General features: G+C 38.9%; 1 pseudogene; it reads left to right on the top strand.

Annotated features, from left to right (window-relative positions):
* Positions 1-1505: 1505 nt before the first annotated feature.
* Positions 1506-16579, top strand: LOC129502390 (metalloendopeptidase OMA1, mitochondrial-like; annotated as a pseudogene).
* The last annotated feature ends 209 nt before the right edge of the window (positions 16580-16788 follow it).

Raw genomic sequence — 16788 nt, 5'->3', positions numbered from 1 at the left:
ATCACTTTTTATGCTTGGTAATTAAAAATTCTCACATGAAGGGCAATAACTATGGAAAATAAAACATCACTTGGCAAAAAGAGTTTGCTATTGTCCTTACTTGTCACTGTAGGCTGTTCTGAGTTCCCTCCAGGAAAATAAAGACAAAAAAACAAAATATGTATAGATTTAAAATTTAATTTCAAATTAAATCATTTGCATAGTGCAATTTTTTTCAGTTTTCAAATGATTTTTCCTAGGTGGTTGAACTTTCTGAAGAAGGGAAGAAAGAATAAATATATTGTATCATTACAGAGTACAGTATTATTATTTCCCTGCCAATTGGTTCTAATCATTCACATAAATGTTATATCTGATTTGAAAAAAAGAAAAAAAAAGTTTTGGAAATAAAGTAAATATTTAATCTCCATGTGGACCAATAAAGTATCTACTGTGGTTACTGACTTTTCAAAGTAAGTAAAGTATAGACCTAGAACCAAAAGCTAGATCTGATTTATGACTTCTACTTCTTGAGAAATGAAATTAAATAAACAGATAAATTATCTTAACACCAGGGGGAAAAAAAAACAGAAAACCGGTCAAAATATGTGAAACTGCAGTTCTCAGTATATTGGACATCACATATTAAAGGACAATGACAACCAAGATATGGGAAACAAATGTGATGAATCTCATGCTTGTCTCAGATTATTGCCTGGAGAGAGTTTCCAGACTGTAGTGCAAGAAGAGGGAATCCAGGCTGTCTCCCAGAGTTGAGGAAATGAAGCAGGAAACCCAGGAAAGACAGGACAGCAAGAGTCCACAGGGCAAAATACCAGAGAAGAGAAAGCTTAACCGAGAGAAAATCTTAGGGTTTGGTGAAGATTATCTAAGATATTATCCAAGATACTCACTGGATACTGATAAGCATAAGCACATAAGAAAACTACCCAAAGCTGAGGGGAAAAAAATATACTAAAAGAATGAAAAGGAACAACATCCAGAGGTCACATAATGTCACTAATAGTGTCTGTTCCAACTACTCAGAGCAGAAAGTCTCATCATGAACTGGGCATTAGGTAGTACACTCAGAATAATTATGCTTCAATAGTGGGGAAAATTCAACCTGTATTAAAAACTGCCTATTCTGGTCGAACAGGCCTTAAAAGGAAGACTCAAAGAAACAAAATATTTTCATATAACCTAATCACATCTCAGTACAAAGCTTCAGAATATTTTTGGAAAGTACTCCCCCAAAAAAACCTTCACAATTGTGGCATCCAAAAAAGATTAAAAGTTCATAAAAACAGCAGGAAAATGCAATCAATACTGAGGGGAAAAAGCCAATCAGTTGAAATGTATACAACATGAACACAGAATAAAATTAGTAGAAAACGCATTAAATCAGACATTATAACAGTGTTCTGTATGTTCATCAATCCAGAAGGGATATTTAAAATATAGAGAGAGACATAAAAGATATTTTTAAAAATACCTAAATTGAACTTTTATAGATTAAAACGACAATGTCTGAAATGAAGGATACACTGAATGGGATTAATGTCATAGTAGACACTGCAGAAGAAGAGATTAGTGAATTTGAAGACACAACAGTAAAAACTATAAAATGAAGCTCATAGAGAAGAAATGGTTGAAAAAAATTGATAGGATCGATCAGCTGTGGAACTTTAAGAGGCCTAATATATGAGTAATTAGAGTTCTCAAATGAGAGAAGAGAGGAGAGAAAAATAATTTTTGAAGAAATAGTGGCTGAAAATATTCCAAATTTGTTGAAAATAATAAGTTGTATACATAAGAAGCTTAATGAACACAAATGCCAAAAACACGAAGAAAATAATATGGCCCATTACATTCAAATTGCTTAAAATCAGTGAAAAAAAGAAGTCTTAAAATAGCTAAAGAAAAAAAAAAAACCTTATATACAAAGGAACAAAATGAAGACAGCAGATTTTCACTGAAACATTCTGAAGGAGTAAAGCCACATTTGCATTAAATACAAGACTCAAATAAATAAATAAATAAATAAATAAATAAAAGATTAAAATAAAAATAGATTAAATAAAATAAAACAATATATTAACACTAATTAAAGGAAGCAGAGTAGCTTAATTAATTTTGAATAAAATAGATTTCAAAACAAAGAATCCTACTATGATAAGGAAAAGGTATTTCATAATAATAAATGGAACAATTCATAATAATCCTAAATGTTTATGCCTCAAGTAACAGAAATTCCAAATATTGAAGGAAAAATTAGTAAAACTTCAAGATGACATAGATAAATCCACTATTAAAATCAGAGATTTCAAGATTACTTCCTCATTAATTGATAGAAAATGTACAAAGAAATCAGTAAGATAGGTAAGACTAAAACAATACTATCAGCCAACTTAATTGGCATTTACAGACCACAATACTCAACAACATTATGATATTTCTTTTGATGTGCACACAAAATATTTGTCAAGGTAGACTATATTCTGGGCCCTTCTCCCCAAAAATGTAAGGCAGTTCAAGTAAAAAAATACTTTATTTCATCACAATAAAATAAAATTAGAAATCAGTAACATAGATATCTGAAAAATCCTCAAACATGAGAAATTAAATAATACATTCCCAAATAACTTTGGGCAAAAAAAAGATCAAAAAAGAAATTTTTAAAATTCAGTACTTGGAACTCAGTGAAATTAAAACACCAAATGTCAAAATGTGCAGGACACTGCTAAAGCAGAATTAGAGGTTAATTTGTAATGAATTAAATATCTATTATTTGTAATATGATTTGTAAATAAAATATAAATATTAAGAAAAAATCTCAAATAAATAACCTCAGCTTCCATCTTAAGAAATTAAAATGAGGAGAAATAAAATTTAAAGTTAGCAATAAAGGAAATAATAAAGGCTACAGTGGATATAAGTGGAATAAAAAACAGAAAACAACAGTAGGAAAAAATGACAGAAAAAAACCCAAAACCAAATCAAAAATTAAAAATGGGTTCTTTAAGGATATCAATAAATGTGATAAATCTCTAGTTAGAGTACATATAATGAAGAAGACACATATTACCAATATTACAATGACAGATGAGACATCAATATAGATGTTATGTAAATAAAAATATTGATGGACTATTATATACAATAAATTCACCTACTGGTGAATAGATGACATGGAAAACTTATTTGAAAGTCAATAAATACCAACATTCATAAAAGAAGATGTAGATAATTTGAATAACACTGTATTTATTAAAGAAATTGAGTTGAAAAGGTAGAGGAGGAGGAAGGAATCAGGTGGACAGTGGATGAGAGTAGCACCATCCCAGTAAACAAAACACATTTACTTTCTGGTTTCCAGCAGCATGGCAACTGTATACCATTTAGTATTCAGAGATATTTTATCCTTTCTCTCCTGTTTAAAAAATAAGAATGTACGGAGAAAATCAGAGTCAGAAAGAACAAATGCCTTAAGGGGGGAAAACAGAATTTGTGAAATAGACCATATTATAGGTGTTAGTATATGGACATTACTCATATTATTTTCAATCCTATTTAATCATATGCATCCTATAATGTAGGCATTATGACCCCTACATTTAATTTGCTAGCCTTAATGTCACAGAGATAATACAATGAATGGCATGGTTAGAATTTGAACCCAGGTCTGTTTTACTACAATTCCCTTGCCTGTTCTCGTACATAAAAACATCTTGCTATACAGATCAATGTTCTCAACCAGCTCTCTCTAACTAGTTTTAAATATGTGTAATTACTGCCTCTAATGTAGCTATTTTTATGTAGCTTATTTTAGTTTTGAGGTTAAATGAATTAGATAATTTATATTAAGTCATATACGTGTGAGTTTTCCAATTAATCTCTCTCTCATCTTTAGCCTAAAATAGAATCCTTAAAGAATAGTACTTTTATATTCCCTTGCTATTGAAGTACTATAATTTCTATAAATATCCTTTGTCGGTGTTCTACTTTTACTAGTTTAGGAATACGATTCAGAGGACATCAATTATACTTCGGACTTAATAACATTATAGAGCACCCCAGGTGGCCTGGTGGATCAAACACAGAGCAAGTGTCAAGAATCTGGAATGAAATACCTCTTGATGTTTGGTGATTATTCTCTCTTCTATTTCATTTCTTTTTTTTTTCTTTTTCCTTTTTCTTTTTATTTCTCCCCCCCCCCCCCTTAGACAACTTCTTTAACTACCATCTTGGCTGTTTCCATAGCTCCATCTCTTAGCAAATCCACCAGCACAAGCACAGTGAGTTCAATCTGATTTCCCCATGAGAAATCTTTCCTTTCATTCTCTCCAGAACATTTGCATCTCCATCTTGAGCCTGTCTTTTAAAGGGTCTTTGTCTATTGGAATAGGTGAGAAGGCAATAAACCCTATACCAGGCACTTGGGAAGATGACAAATAAGCTAAATAAGTATTAGTTTTGCTTGTTTCTATTGCCTCAAAAGGTCTCATTCACAATCTCTTCTGCTACTATATTATGAGCTAAAGGAGAAAAGAGGAAAATGATTGCATTTAGCACTGACTTTCTTTTTGCTTTACATTTTCCATGTATAGGAAGAGATACTGATGTCTTTGAGCAAGACAAAAATCATTTCATAGACTAGAATCAGTAGTTCAGCTAACAGACTTAAAACATGAATGAGTTTATTGACTATAGAAGCACTATATATATACTTTATCTCTTGTAGAACTTAACAAGTATCCTCTTAGTTTCTATTATCTGAATTTAACAAATAAAGGAAAAGAGAACCAGAGACTTAAAGAAAAATCACCCAAGTGAGTACATGGCAATGCTGAAATGTGAAATGTTGAAATGTGAAATCTCAAGTCTGACTCCTCAAACTCTTATTAGTAACATGATCTTAGGTATGTTGCTTTTAGCCTCCAATTTCTCAGCTGAAAAGGCAGGTGGGGGGTAGTCATTCACTTCCTTCTCCACTACTTACTGTAAGCTTATAGTAAGTTGAACATAGAAATGATGTGTAGGCAAATAGGATGACAAAGGAATGTTAGGATGGTCAAAGAAGACTTCCCTGAAAAATTTGCTTTGAGCTCATAACTGAAGGATAAGAGGAAGTTAATTAAACAGGCAGGGAGAGAATGGGTAGGACTCCTTTGGGAAGTCCTGGAAAAGGAAACAGTGGGAACAGATGCTGGAGAGAAAAGGAGCATGGCTTTTTCAAGGGCCCGAGTGTTGTCAGTGGGGCTGGATGGCATGTAGGGGGGTAGATTTCCGTGACAGACTCCTCCTAACCAGTGCGGCTGTCCTGTGGTTTGAAGTCAAAGACAAACAGGGCCAGCCAGCCGAAAGTGCTTTGTAAATTAGAAATCACTATGTTAATGTGAAGATTTGTGGGAGTTTAGCTGGTTTCCTGTTTGAAAAGTCTATAACATTTCTCCCCAAACCATTCTTAAAGTCTTTAGCATAGAGGGCAATCTTTTCGTGGCATGAAATTGAGGTTTACAGAGAAGCTTCTGTTTCATCCTTGACAGAGCTGGAGACAATTCTCAACAAAGTTAGCTTAACTCCTGGGGTGAAAATGTGCTTCAAAGCATTAACTGCACAGCCCCTGGCTGTTTCTAAAGAAGCTACCCTCAGACTCACAATATGTATTCATAGTTTGATTAATCATAAGTGTGTGCTTCTTGGCTGAAGAGGGAAGAGCCAGAGAAACGCAGGCTGTCTCCCAGGACAGAGGACAGTGAGGGATTTTTCCCTAATGCAAAGCAAAGGAAGAAGGGGAGGGAAATCTGTCAGCTGGTGACTGATAGGTAGGTAGCTGGGTGGTCCTGTGGCAAAATATAACAAATTCCCATGTAGGAGTCCTGCCTACCTTCCTTCCATGTTTCTTCCTAAGGAGGACTGGACCACACCCTCTCTCCATAGCAGGAGATGGGCATGGGGATGGGGATGGGGATGAGGATGGGGATGGAGATGGGGATGGGGATTGTTCCTGATCATAACCATTTTCTTTCACTCAGAACCAAGAACAACTGCCTGCTAAATACAGATGCCACATTGGTGTGGAAAAGCTCTTAAGACCCCCGACTCAATGGCACAGGTGGTTTAGGAGTCCACTGTCATATTACCATTTGAAGTGTTTAATGTTGCTTAGATTATTATCTCTTGATTACTCAGCTCTCAAAGAAAGGCAGCAGTGGGCCAGGAGACTTGTATCAGTGAGGGGCTGTCACCCCTGCTTTGCCGCTATAGTTCATTTGTCATCGGGTAGGCCATTTGTCAAACACTCAGGACTTCAGGGACCAGATCTGTGAGATGTTTAACTAGAAAATTCCCTCCCAAGAATAAACATAAATCCCTTATTTAAATTGTTTAACTGTAAGTTTAAATGATAATAGTTATAATAGTTTAATGTGAGGTTACACTTTTGTAATGAAACAAACAAAGGAACCAAACAAAAACCCAACCACTTCCTAGCAGAGACAACCTGGCCTCTGAAGAGGAGGGTCGGAGAAGCAAAAACAAATATAGACTGCAGTGAAAGCCACAAGGTTAGGTTCTAGAACTCTGCCACTGATACACCGTGTACTCTTTCAATCTCTAGGTTTGGGCCTGAGATGGAGCTTCCTCAATTGAGAAGTAATATCCTACCACAAGGACAGGATAAAGCCAGGTCTGTAGCATTTGACATTCGGTAATTCCCCTCTGCAATCTCAGTTCCTTCACATACCACCTTTCCAACGAAGATGGACACAACCCAGTATGATTTCTCCCAGGTTACAAAGTCCCATAGTCCTGATGTGGCACAAACGTACCCTAATCAGTGTTCAGTGCACAGCTCTGCCATGGAAAGTGCCAGACAGATGTAGAAGTCTTAGTACAACAGGACAGGAAGCTGTTTGGTTTGCCCATAAGAAGTGAAGGAGAGATCAAGGAGGAACACAGTTAAGTCCAGGGGCTCAGTGTGATGAGGCCGAACCCTGGTGCCACTGGGTCCCTGTACTGCACCTCCTCTGCTCCTCCTCCTTGACCACACCCATCAGCACCCATGCCTACCTGCATCCCCCTCATCCATTTTATCCTCTCTGCATTTTTCTCCTTACCACCTTATATTACTGCTACTTCCAAGCCCCTTGTTAAAAAAAGAAGTGGTCAGGGGTGCATGGGTGGATCATCAGTTAAGGGCCCACCTCTTGATTTGGGCTCAGTCATGATCTCAGGGTCATGGAATTGAGCCGTGTTGGCTCTGTGCTGCAGGAGGAGTCTGCTTAAGATTCCCTCTCTCCCTCTGCCCCTCCCCATTGCATGTGCTTTCTCTCTCTCTCTCTCTCTCTCTCTCTCTTTTAAAGATTTTATTTATTTATTCATGAGAGAGAGAGGCACAAACACAGGCAGAGGGAGAAGCAGGTTCCTTGCAGGGAGCCCAATGCAGAACTTGATCACAGGACCCCAGTATCAGGCCCTGAGCCAAAGGCAGACGCTCAACTGCTGAGCCACTGAGGCATCCCTCTCTCTCTTTCTCTCTTAAAAAAAAAAAAAAAAGGTGGTCAGAGAAGAGAGAGGGGACCCTAGTCATTGTAAGTAACATGGCCTGAACATATGCTTAGTTCATGGGCCACTAACTCTCCTCACTGCACGGATGTCCATTGAGCAGCGTTTATTTTTTATTTTTATTTTTTTTATAAATTTTTATTTATTTATGATAGTCACACACACAGAGAGAGAGAGAGGCAGAGACACAGGCAGAGGGAGAAGCAGGCTCCATGCACCGGGAGCCCGACGTGGGATTTGATCCCGGGTCTCCAGGATCACGCCCTGGGTCAAAGGCAGGCGCCAAACCGCTGTGCCACCCAGGGATCCCTTGAGCAGCGTTTAAAGGACAAAGCCACAATAAGGTCATTGATACTGGAATTCAGTTGCTGGAATTAGGGATCATGAAATATAATATTTAAAGTGTCTGATATCACATGGTCATTGAAAAGGCTAAATAATCATAGAGGGGTGCAAGAATTATAGAGCTGTACCTCTGAAGCTGGCAGTTTTGTATTGTTGCTCTTTATCAGGTTAGGCAGTCTTCATTCATTCATTCATTCATTCATTCATATGTCGATTGTATTCAATGTGTCAAGTAATGTGCTGGGGGGTCTTAAAACGAAAGACACTGGCTTTGTTTTAGGGGAGTACAGACATGCTAAGTGCATCACACGTGCCACTACTCCTTCTTTCATGCTTCTGGCAGAACTCATGAGTCATTTACAGCACACTTACCCTCAGAAGCCATCTCAGAAATAATGCAATTGATTCCAGTTTTCAGAGTTGGCTTAAGTGGTAAACACTTTTCCTAGTGTCACTGCAGAAATATTCACGAATGTATCACTGCACTTCCACGCTACATTTAAAGTCTGCTTGATGCCCAGTTTCTGCTATGAGGATAAGTTTCCTTACAATCTTATACTCAGCATTCCAGGTGGCTCTCTGCCTCCGATGCCCAGTTTCTGACATTTCTAAGCACTCTTCAAATTGGGAAGTGTGCAAATAATTTTAAGAGGAGTTGCATGGATATTAAAGACAAGCTTTTTACTCCTTGTAGAATGATTGCCATCTCTTTTCACTCCAGTGAGAATTTATGGACTGCTTACTCTATGACCTTGCTCTGTTGGACTGGAGATTTTGGAACAATGAGAAGCCATTTCTGATCCCAGTTTAGTGGAAGAGACAGATAGGAAAATAAATACCAACCAAAATAAAGCAAGGATGGAGGGATATACAGAGCTCTAGAAGAATCCAGGGGAGAATATAATTAATTCTTCCAGGAAGCATCATAAAATGTGTTAAAGGGAGGGACATCTGCACTGGATCTTGAAGGGGAAGTGGCGTGCAGGCGGCTGAGAAGATGAAAATGCATTTTCTAACGAAAGAAAGAGTAAGGGAGCCAATGACACTGAGGTTTGGAAAAGCATCATGCAACACAAGGCTAATAAAAAAAGTTTGGGTCCAGATGATGAACAGACTTGAATACCAGGTTCATGGTGTTATCACTGGAAGAGCAAATATGACTCCTGACTCGTTTATTCACTTTATTTCCACTTTGTATATTTTCTAGGCTGACTAAATGTCACAAGCCAAGGAATGATTGCTCCCTGCCACTAAATGAGCCAGTTCATTAGCATGGGAAATCTTTTATAACATTCCAGAAGGAAAAAGAAAAAAAGGATGGAAGGGAGGAAGGAAGGAAGGGAGAGAGGGAGGGAGGGAGGGAGGGAGGGAGGGAGGGAGGAAGAGAAGGAAGGAGGAAGAAGGGAGAGAAAGAAGGGGGGAGAGAGAGACCAATTGTAACTGAAAGAAAAGAAGGAAGAGGAGAAAGTAAAGAGGGGGAAAAAAGTAAGAAATCATTTGGGTCCACTGCCAACAAGAGTTAGGAAAGCTGATTTCTTAAGATAAACTGAAGTAAAACAAAATATGCTCCATATGTTGAAACTGTATACTTAGTTTGAGATAAACAAAAACATGTTTGGAGAATAGCTGCCATAATTAAAAAGAAATTAAAAGAAAGAAAGAAAAACCATCTGGGGATAGATACATATTTAAACACACGCACGCGCGCGCGCGCGCACACACACACGGTGATTTCAAAACTTGAAGGTTTTTTTTTATTATTATTTAAGTAAACTGTCTTGTTGCAAAAGGGCATTGCAACAGTCTTTACCCAAAGCACCCCATGTTCCACGCGGGAGCTGTACAGGGCTACACAGTATTCATTGCTCAAACGTCAAAAGATCTTTCCAAATCCTGTCCTTTGCTGCTGCTTTCTCTTCTCCTATGGAAGCCCATCCTCCCCTTTCCCTCTGGACAACCCCAACTTACTCTGAGCCCCCAGTTGAAATGTCACCTGCTCCCAGTGGTGTGCCAGACACACAGCAGTGCTGAAAGTGGCTTTTTTACCTGTGAACTTTATGTTCCTGTATCAGTTTCCTGTGGCTGCTATAACAAAGTGCCACCAACTGGGTGGCTTAAAGCAATAGTTGATTGTTTCATAGTTCTGGAAGCCAGAAGTCCAAAATCAGGGAGTTGAAATCAGGTTTAGCTCTTTCCTAGGTAGGATTCTGAGGGAGACTCTGTTCCGTATATTTTTCCTAAGTTCTAATAATGGCTGGCAACTCTCGGTGTTCCTTGGGCTGAGAATGCATCACTCTAGTCTCTCCTCCATCTTCACACTGACGTGCTCTCTCCCTGTGTCTCAGTATCTTCACGTGGCCATCCTCTTATAAGGGCATGTCATGTGGAATTAGGACCACCACCCTACTCCAGTATCAACCTGGGTTAACAGGTCACATCAGGAACTACCTCATTTCCAAATAAAAGTCACTTTTCTGAGGTACTGGGGGTTGGGACTTCAATATATTTTTTTAAGGACAAATTCAACCCATAAAAACATGCCTCCAATGCAGACTGGTTTCACTGAAGAAGTCAGGTGTATACACGTAGATGTCCCCCATACCCGGAGGAGTTGATGAGAAACTCCATTTCAAAGACCACACATATACTTTTAACCTTGTGTTTCCAAGGCTGAGCATAATAAATGGAATAAATTCATGGTTAGCATCTTCAAACTGAATTAAATCTAGAAAGTTATGGACAGAGGTTTTCTGATTAAAGCTAGAAGGAGGGGCACCTGGGTGGCTCAGTGATTGTCTGCCTTTGACTCGGGTCTTGATCCCAGGGTCCTTGGATCGAGTTCCGCATCGGGTTCCCCTTTGTCCCTCTGCCTATGTCTCTGCCTCTCTGTGTGTGTGTCTCTCATGAATGAATGAATGAATGAATGAATGAATGAAATAAATAAATAAATAAATAAATAAATAAAATCTCTAAACAAAAAGTTATAAGGAGGTTAGGAGGCAGTTAAGTCTACAGTTGAGGGGAAACAGGGATCACATGATGACCCTCTCTGTTATTACAGTTCACAGACAGGGATTTCTTTTGCTACAAGGGGAAATGGGGTGGAGGAGACTGCTCGCCTGGAATAACTGAATGGGATAAGCATCTGAGAATAAAAGACCCATGTTTGAAAGTAGTTCTGCCTAGGTAGCTATATAGTATTGATACTGTCACTGCCCTTCTGATTGCTTCAGTTTATCCTCTTTTTTCAAATAAAATCTTGCCCAAAGCCCCAATTTAAATAGCAGATCTATATGAATCTGTCAAGGATCTGTGAAGAAAGTAAGCCTGCAATGCCGTTGACTCAGTCATCCCCAAGGATTCTTCACAGGAAGTTCTAAAGAATTCTAGGAACAGATTTAAAACCACTTTACACTTTACACAGCCTGCGTGGCTCAGTGGTTAAGCATCTGCCTTTGGTCCAGGGCATGATCCCAGTCCCGGGATCAAGTCCCACATCAGGCTCCCTTCGAGGAGCCTGCTTCTCCCTCTGCCTGTGTCTCTGCCTCTGTGTGTGTGTGTGTCTCTGTGTGTGTGTCTCATAAATAAATCAAAATCTTAAAAATAAATAAATAAATCAAAATAATAAATAAATAATAAATACTTTACAGGGGTTCAAGCCCCACATCGGGCTGGACTCCGTGCTCTGTGGGGAGTCAGTGGGGAGTCTGCTTCTCCCTCTCCCTCTGCCCCTCCCCTTGCTCATATTCTCTCTCCCTGTGTCTCTCAAATAAATAAATAAAATTTTAAAAAAAACACACATACTTTACAGATGAAAGTCCAGGTTTAGTATGTAGTCATAGATATAGAGGGTCATAGAGAATGGAGGAGGAGGAAGAGGGGGAGGAGAAGGAAGACAGGGAGCAGGGTAAGTAGAAGAAGGTGGAGGGGGGGAAGAAGAGGAAGAGGAGGAAGGGGAAGGGAGAGATGAAAAAGCCTATTAGATAATAAAAGCTGCTACCGAGGAGATGGCAAACAGGAATATAGATCTTAGACAAATCTTTCTGTGACCATAGACAGGCATTTAAATCTCCCAGTGTTATCTTTGCCATCATGTGGTCAATTCTACAATCATTTGACCATTTTTACAAGGACATTGTTGGTTTTAACCATATCATAACTCTACAATGACAAAGGCAACACAGTCTGGAGAGACAGAGAATGTGGAAGACTCAGAGAATGTGGAGGAATCCGCGCAAATCTCAACTAATAAATCACAAGGATTCATCATACTCAAGTTAGTAATATCACACACACACACACACACAAAAAAAAAAAAACAACTTTGACAAAAGTACTGTTTACCATAGTTTACTCCAGCAGACATCAATTGGTTATATTTCCCAGGATCCAGGACACAAATTTTGTTGCAGGTGTCTGTTGATGAATGTTGATCCTTCATATCGACATGCCCATCTCTACCTTCACCCCCTATTCTTCCTTTCAAATATAACTTAAGCTTAACAGTCTCTGGGAAGCCTCTGAACACCCGGGTCCAATGAACCTCACCTTCCTCCGTGTGCCTCCATGCTTCCTCTGTATCTTGCATGAATTGATAGAACTGTCCCACCACAGTGAATTATAAGTTATTTATTCAACTGCTAATTATTTTCAAAAGATGAGTTCTTTTAGAACTCTTTATTTGGGTCTTTCCTCCCTAGTACTTGTGCACCGTGCCTGGCACATGATAAGTATTATAAATGTTTGCTGAATTAACTCATGAATAGGTGAGTCTATTTCACACTGTTTTGAAGTTTTCAGGTAATCTTGCAAAAATATTAAGGGGAGATTAGGCATAATTTGAATGACAGCATTCTATCTAACTTGTATAAGAGAAATGAAATACTGCAATCAAATCTCTGGTGGTTTTGTATTCCTGATTTAACCCAGTCATGAAGAGGGAACACACAAAATGGACAATTTTTTTTCAAACATCTTGGAAATTAGCCCAAGAGCCAAATGTTTTATTTTAATGGTATGTTTCTTCTCTCATACCACAACTAGTAAACATTTCAGATCACACATACACACAATGTTTGTTTGTATTTACTATAATTCCCTATGCAGCTCCAGATGCTTGGACCATTCAGGCATCTAATACATGTTTGATGAATTAAGGAATAAGTGAAAGAACACTGAAATAAAATGAGCTAAGATTCTGACATCCATTAGCAAGCCGTTACCAGTTTTCATTTGCCTAGTTTGGATGGAGTCTATCCATTTGGAGACAGGGAATGGCAAAATGTGGTACAAATAAGCAATGTGTTCAATGAGTTTGAATCAATACCTAAAATATAATCACCTTTCAAACATTTGGTAGCCCAGAAGGTTCTGACTCCAGGTCTGTCCGAACATTGCTATGTGAGCTTCACTTTTTTGGCTAATAAGATTGAGCTTGGTCCCTCCTACATGAATATAATATATTCTGACTTTCTGATACACAGGCTGGAGTTCCTTCAGGTCCACTGTAGTCCAATAGGACTCTGACATGATTATATACGAAGTTGGATATACAATATGTGTTCATCCCAGGCAGGTTTTTACTTTGTTATTTTTGATAGGCAGACATCATCTCTTAATTTATTTTTTTGAGGTTTATGCATTTATTTATTTGACAGAGGGGGCAGGGCAGGAGAAGCAGGCTGCCTGCTGATCAGGGAGCCTGATGCGGGGCTTGATCCCAGGACACCGAAATCATGACCTGAGCCAAAGACAGATGCCCAACTGACTGAGCCACCCAGGTATCCCTCAAAGTCTTAATTTAAAGAAATAAATTTTTGCTCTTTAATCTTCAGGAAAAGTTGCTGGGGGGTGGGAGGATTATCCTCTGTGCCACGGGCAATGCACCTCTGCCTCCATACTTATGTCCCACTCTATATCCAAAAGTCTGCAAGGAAGTGGAGAACTCTTTCTTAGAAGGAAGCGTCAGCATTATTTAAAATTGGAGCATGCCTCTTGGTGTAGGAGTGGTAAAGGTTCTCACTCAACACCTCAAGTAGTTTATCAAATGTTTCTTCCATCTGTATACCATACCATACCCCCCAGAGAATTCTGGCAAATTAAACCTTCTCCACCTCCTTCCACTCCCCGCTCCCTTCCTAAATTATTTCCCTGATCAGTGTCAGGGTGACATGCCATGTCTGAGTGTACATTTATAAAGTAGCTTATAACTCACAGTGCTTTCATCTGCATTATCTTAGGAGAAGCTCCAAAGTCTTACAAGGGCTGGGCACACTGATTTCTGTTTATTCCTCAGCTAGGGAGATTGAGGCTTAGAACTTTCAAGATTTAGGAAAGGATAGATAATGAAAAGGCAGGGGGCATCATGTCTTGAACATGTTTGATTTCTAGGTCAAGGCTAATTGATTTCACCACCGTGCTCTAATGAGCATTTAAGAGACAGTTTTGCTGGCTCATGCATTCTTTCCTTCAGCATACTTATGGAGCATCTATTTTTCGCAGATATTGTACCTAGTTTTGGTGTTATAATAGTGACAGGTCACGATCCTTTCCCTCATTGAGTTTATAGCAGGGAAGAGAAAGAGGCAATTACAATACTTACTAATTCAGAAAAGCAAGTCAACAAACACATTCACTGATTGGAAGGAATCATCTTGACTTTTACCACTACTAGGATAATCACTCTTTTTTTTTTTTTTTTTTTTTTTTTTTTTTATGATAGGCACACAGTGAGAGAGAGAGAGGCAGAGACACAGGCAGAGGGAGAAGCAGGCTCCATGCACCGGGAGCCAGACATGGGATTCGATCCCGGGTCTCCAGGATCGCGCCCTGGGCCAAAGGCAGGCGCCAAACCGCTGCGCCACCCAGGGATCCCACTACTAGGATAATCAAACAAAGACGACCTTCATCTATGGCCTGCAGACTGCTACTAAGCTGTGGTGTTTTTGTTTTTGTTTTTGTTTGTTTTCTGTAGACCAACTGGAGAAAATGTAACACATTGCCTGTAACCTCAGGGACTGCCCTCAAGTACAAATTAACCACAGAGTAATCAGTGTCAGGGCCTGGAAGTGAATCAGTGTGATAGGTTGGCTTTTCTGCCTGGATACTTTCATTTTTATAGGACTTTCAATTACAGAATAACAGGATGCCTGTGGAGTACCAAAAGTAAGGAAATCTGGATCCTTACCCAAAAAATGCACCACATGAAATGACTCTTTCTCAAGGCAGCTACTGATAAAAGAAGTTTCGGTCATTCCTGCTTGATCAGTGGGGGGCAGAGTTTCTGTCCTTAGCCATTTCAACAGCTGTAGCTCCTCTTCTGATGGAAATTCTTACACCAGTGCAGAAGCTACTGGAGGATCAACGTCAGTGTGCAGCGGCATAAGGGAATGGTGGCAAGCCCTTCCCCCTAAGTGGAAGGGACTATTTAATGAGAGTGTAGGGAAGAAAAAAATAATAAAAGTTATTCTTTGGGTTGAGTATTTTTGTTTGCTTGGTTTTGTAAAGATTTTATTTATTTGACAGAGAGAGAGAGAGAGAGAATACAAGCAGGGGATGCGGGAGAGGGAGAAACACACTCTCCACTGAGCAGGGAGCCCAACTTGGAGGTCAATCCCAAGACCCCGGGATTAGGAACAGGCCCAAGGCAGATATTCAACCCACTGAGCCATTCAGGCGCCCCTGGGTTGAATAGTTTTGGATTGCTTTTGTAGAGTTTTATTCTACTCCCAGGAAGGAGCTATCTTAACTCTTCTTGAGAAAATAACATTTCAGACATTTGTCAGAACTGGAATATGAAGCGTGGATGGAAGAATTTTTAAGTGATATGCTGAGAAAGACGCCCCATAGTTGATGGTTAAAAAAGTGGATTATCATCTCATTAAACACAATAAAGATGCCCCAGGGGTGTCTGAATCCACTGGATTACTCAAGTGGCTGACACAAATGCCTCAGTAATTCCAATTCTAGTGTATGTGCTGCACAAGTGAACACTGCTTTTGTGATTCCAAACGGATAAGGGTTTATCTTCACTGGGCTTTTGAATAGTGGGACTGATGTTCACCAACTTGCTTTTCTTCTGGGTCATGAAACTGCAGGCAGTATTTGGGCACACAGCATCAAGGCTAGCTTGGTTGATTTTACTGGACATCCTAGGTCTGATTTTTCTCACAATGATTTGGGCCATTTGTTCTGGAAATGATTTGGCACTTCGGCACTTTGAGGACACTTTGACAAGTCTAAATTACAGGAGTATATGTTTGATCAACAACACAGTAGAACACTGGAGGCTGAAGCTGACAATATTGATCTCCAGTTTGCTGCAAAGGCCTGTGTGGGGACCAAAGCCAGTTCAGTGCTTAGGCGGTGGACAGGATTTGCAAATAGCTTCCAGGGTCATCCCAAGTTGCCAGAATGGTTATCCACACACCTTCTCATGGAAATGAAGCTGAATACTTGGATACTTGAATATCTCAGGCTCTCAAAATTAGAGAGATCTATAACTGCACAATACCTTCTGAACCAGACTCAATTACTATTCAAACTCAATGTCAACCATTTTCTTGAAGAATCAAAGAAAGAAGGTCTAAATATCACTGTTAAGAAACAGAAAACAGATACCCTTCCCATTCAAAATTAGGAGCAAATCTTGTTAATGTATATAGTTGAGAAAATGCCTAGAAGTTGAATTAAAATTTTTGAGATGCAGGAAATGTAATGCAGCAATCTATCATTTTTATATTTCTTTCTAAAAAAAAAGATGTTTGAAATGAAAACAAAAATGGATATTTGGGAATCAAATCATATATATTGCCATTATCTAAATTCCTCTACTAGATACTTATCTTTCTTGAAACACTGGTTATTTTCATTTATTTTAAAATATCTTCAATGAGG

The sequence above is a fragment of the Nyctereutes procyonoides genome, unplaced genomic scaffold, assembly GCF_905146905.1.
Source record: "Nyctereutes procyonoides isolate TBG_1078 unplaced genomic scaffold, NYPRO_anot_genome, whole genome shotgun sequence".
Lineage (NCBI taxonomy): Eukaryota > Metazoa > Chordata > Mammalia > Carnivora > Canidae > Nyctereutes > Nyctereutes procyonoides.
The sequence above is the reverse complement of the archived record's forward strand: the minus strand, read 5'-3'. Positions and strand labels throughout refer to the sequence as shown.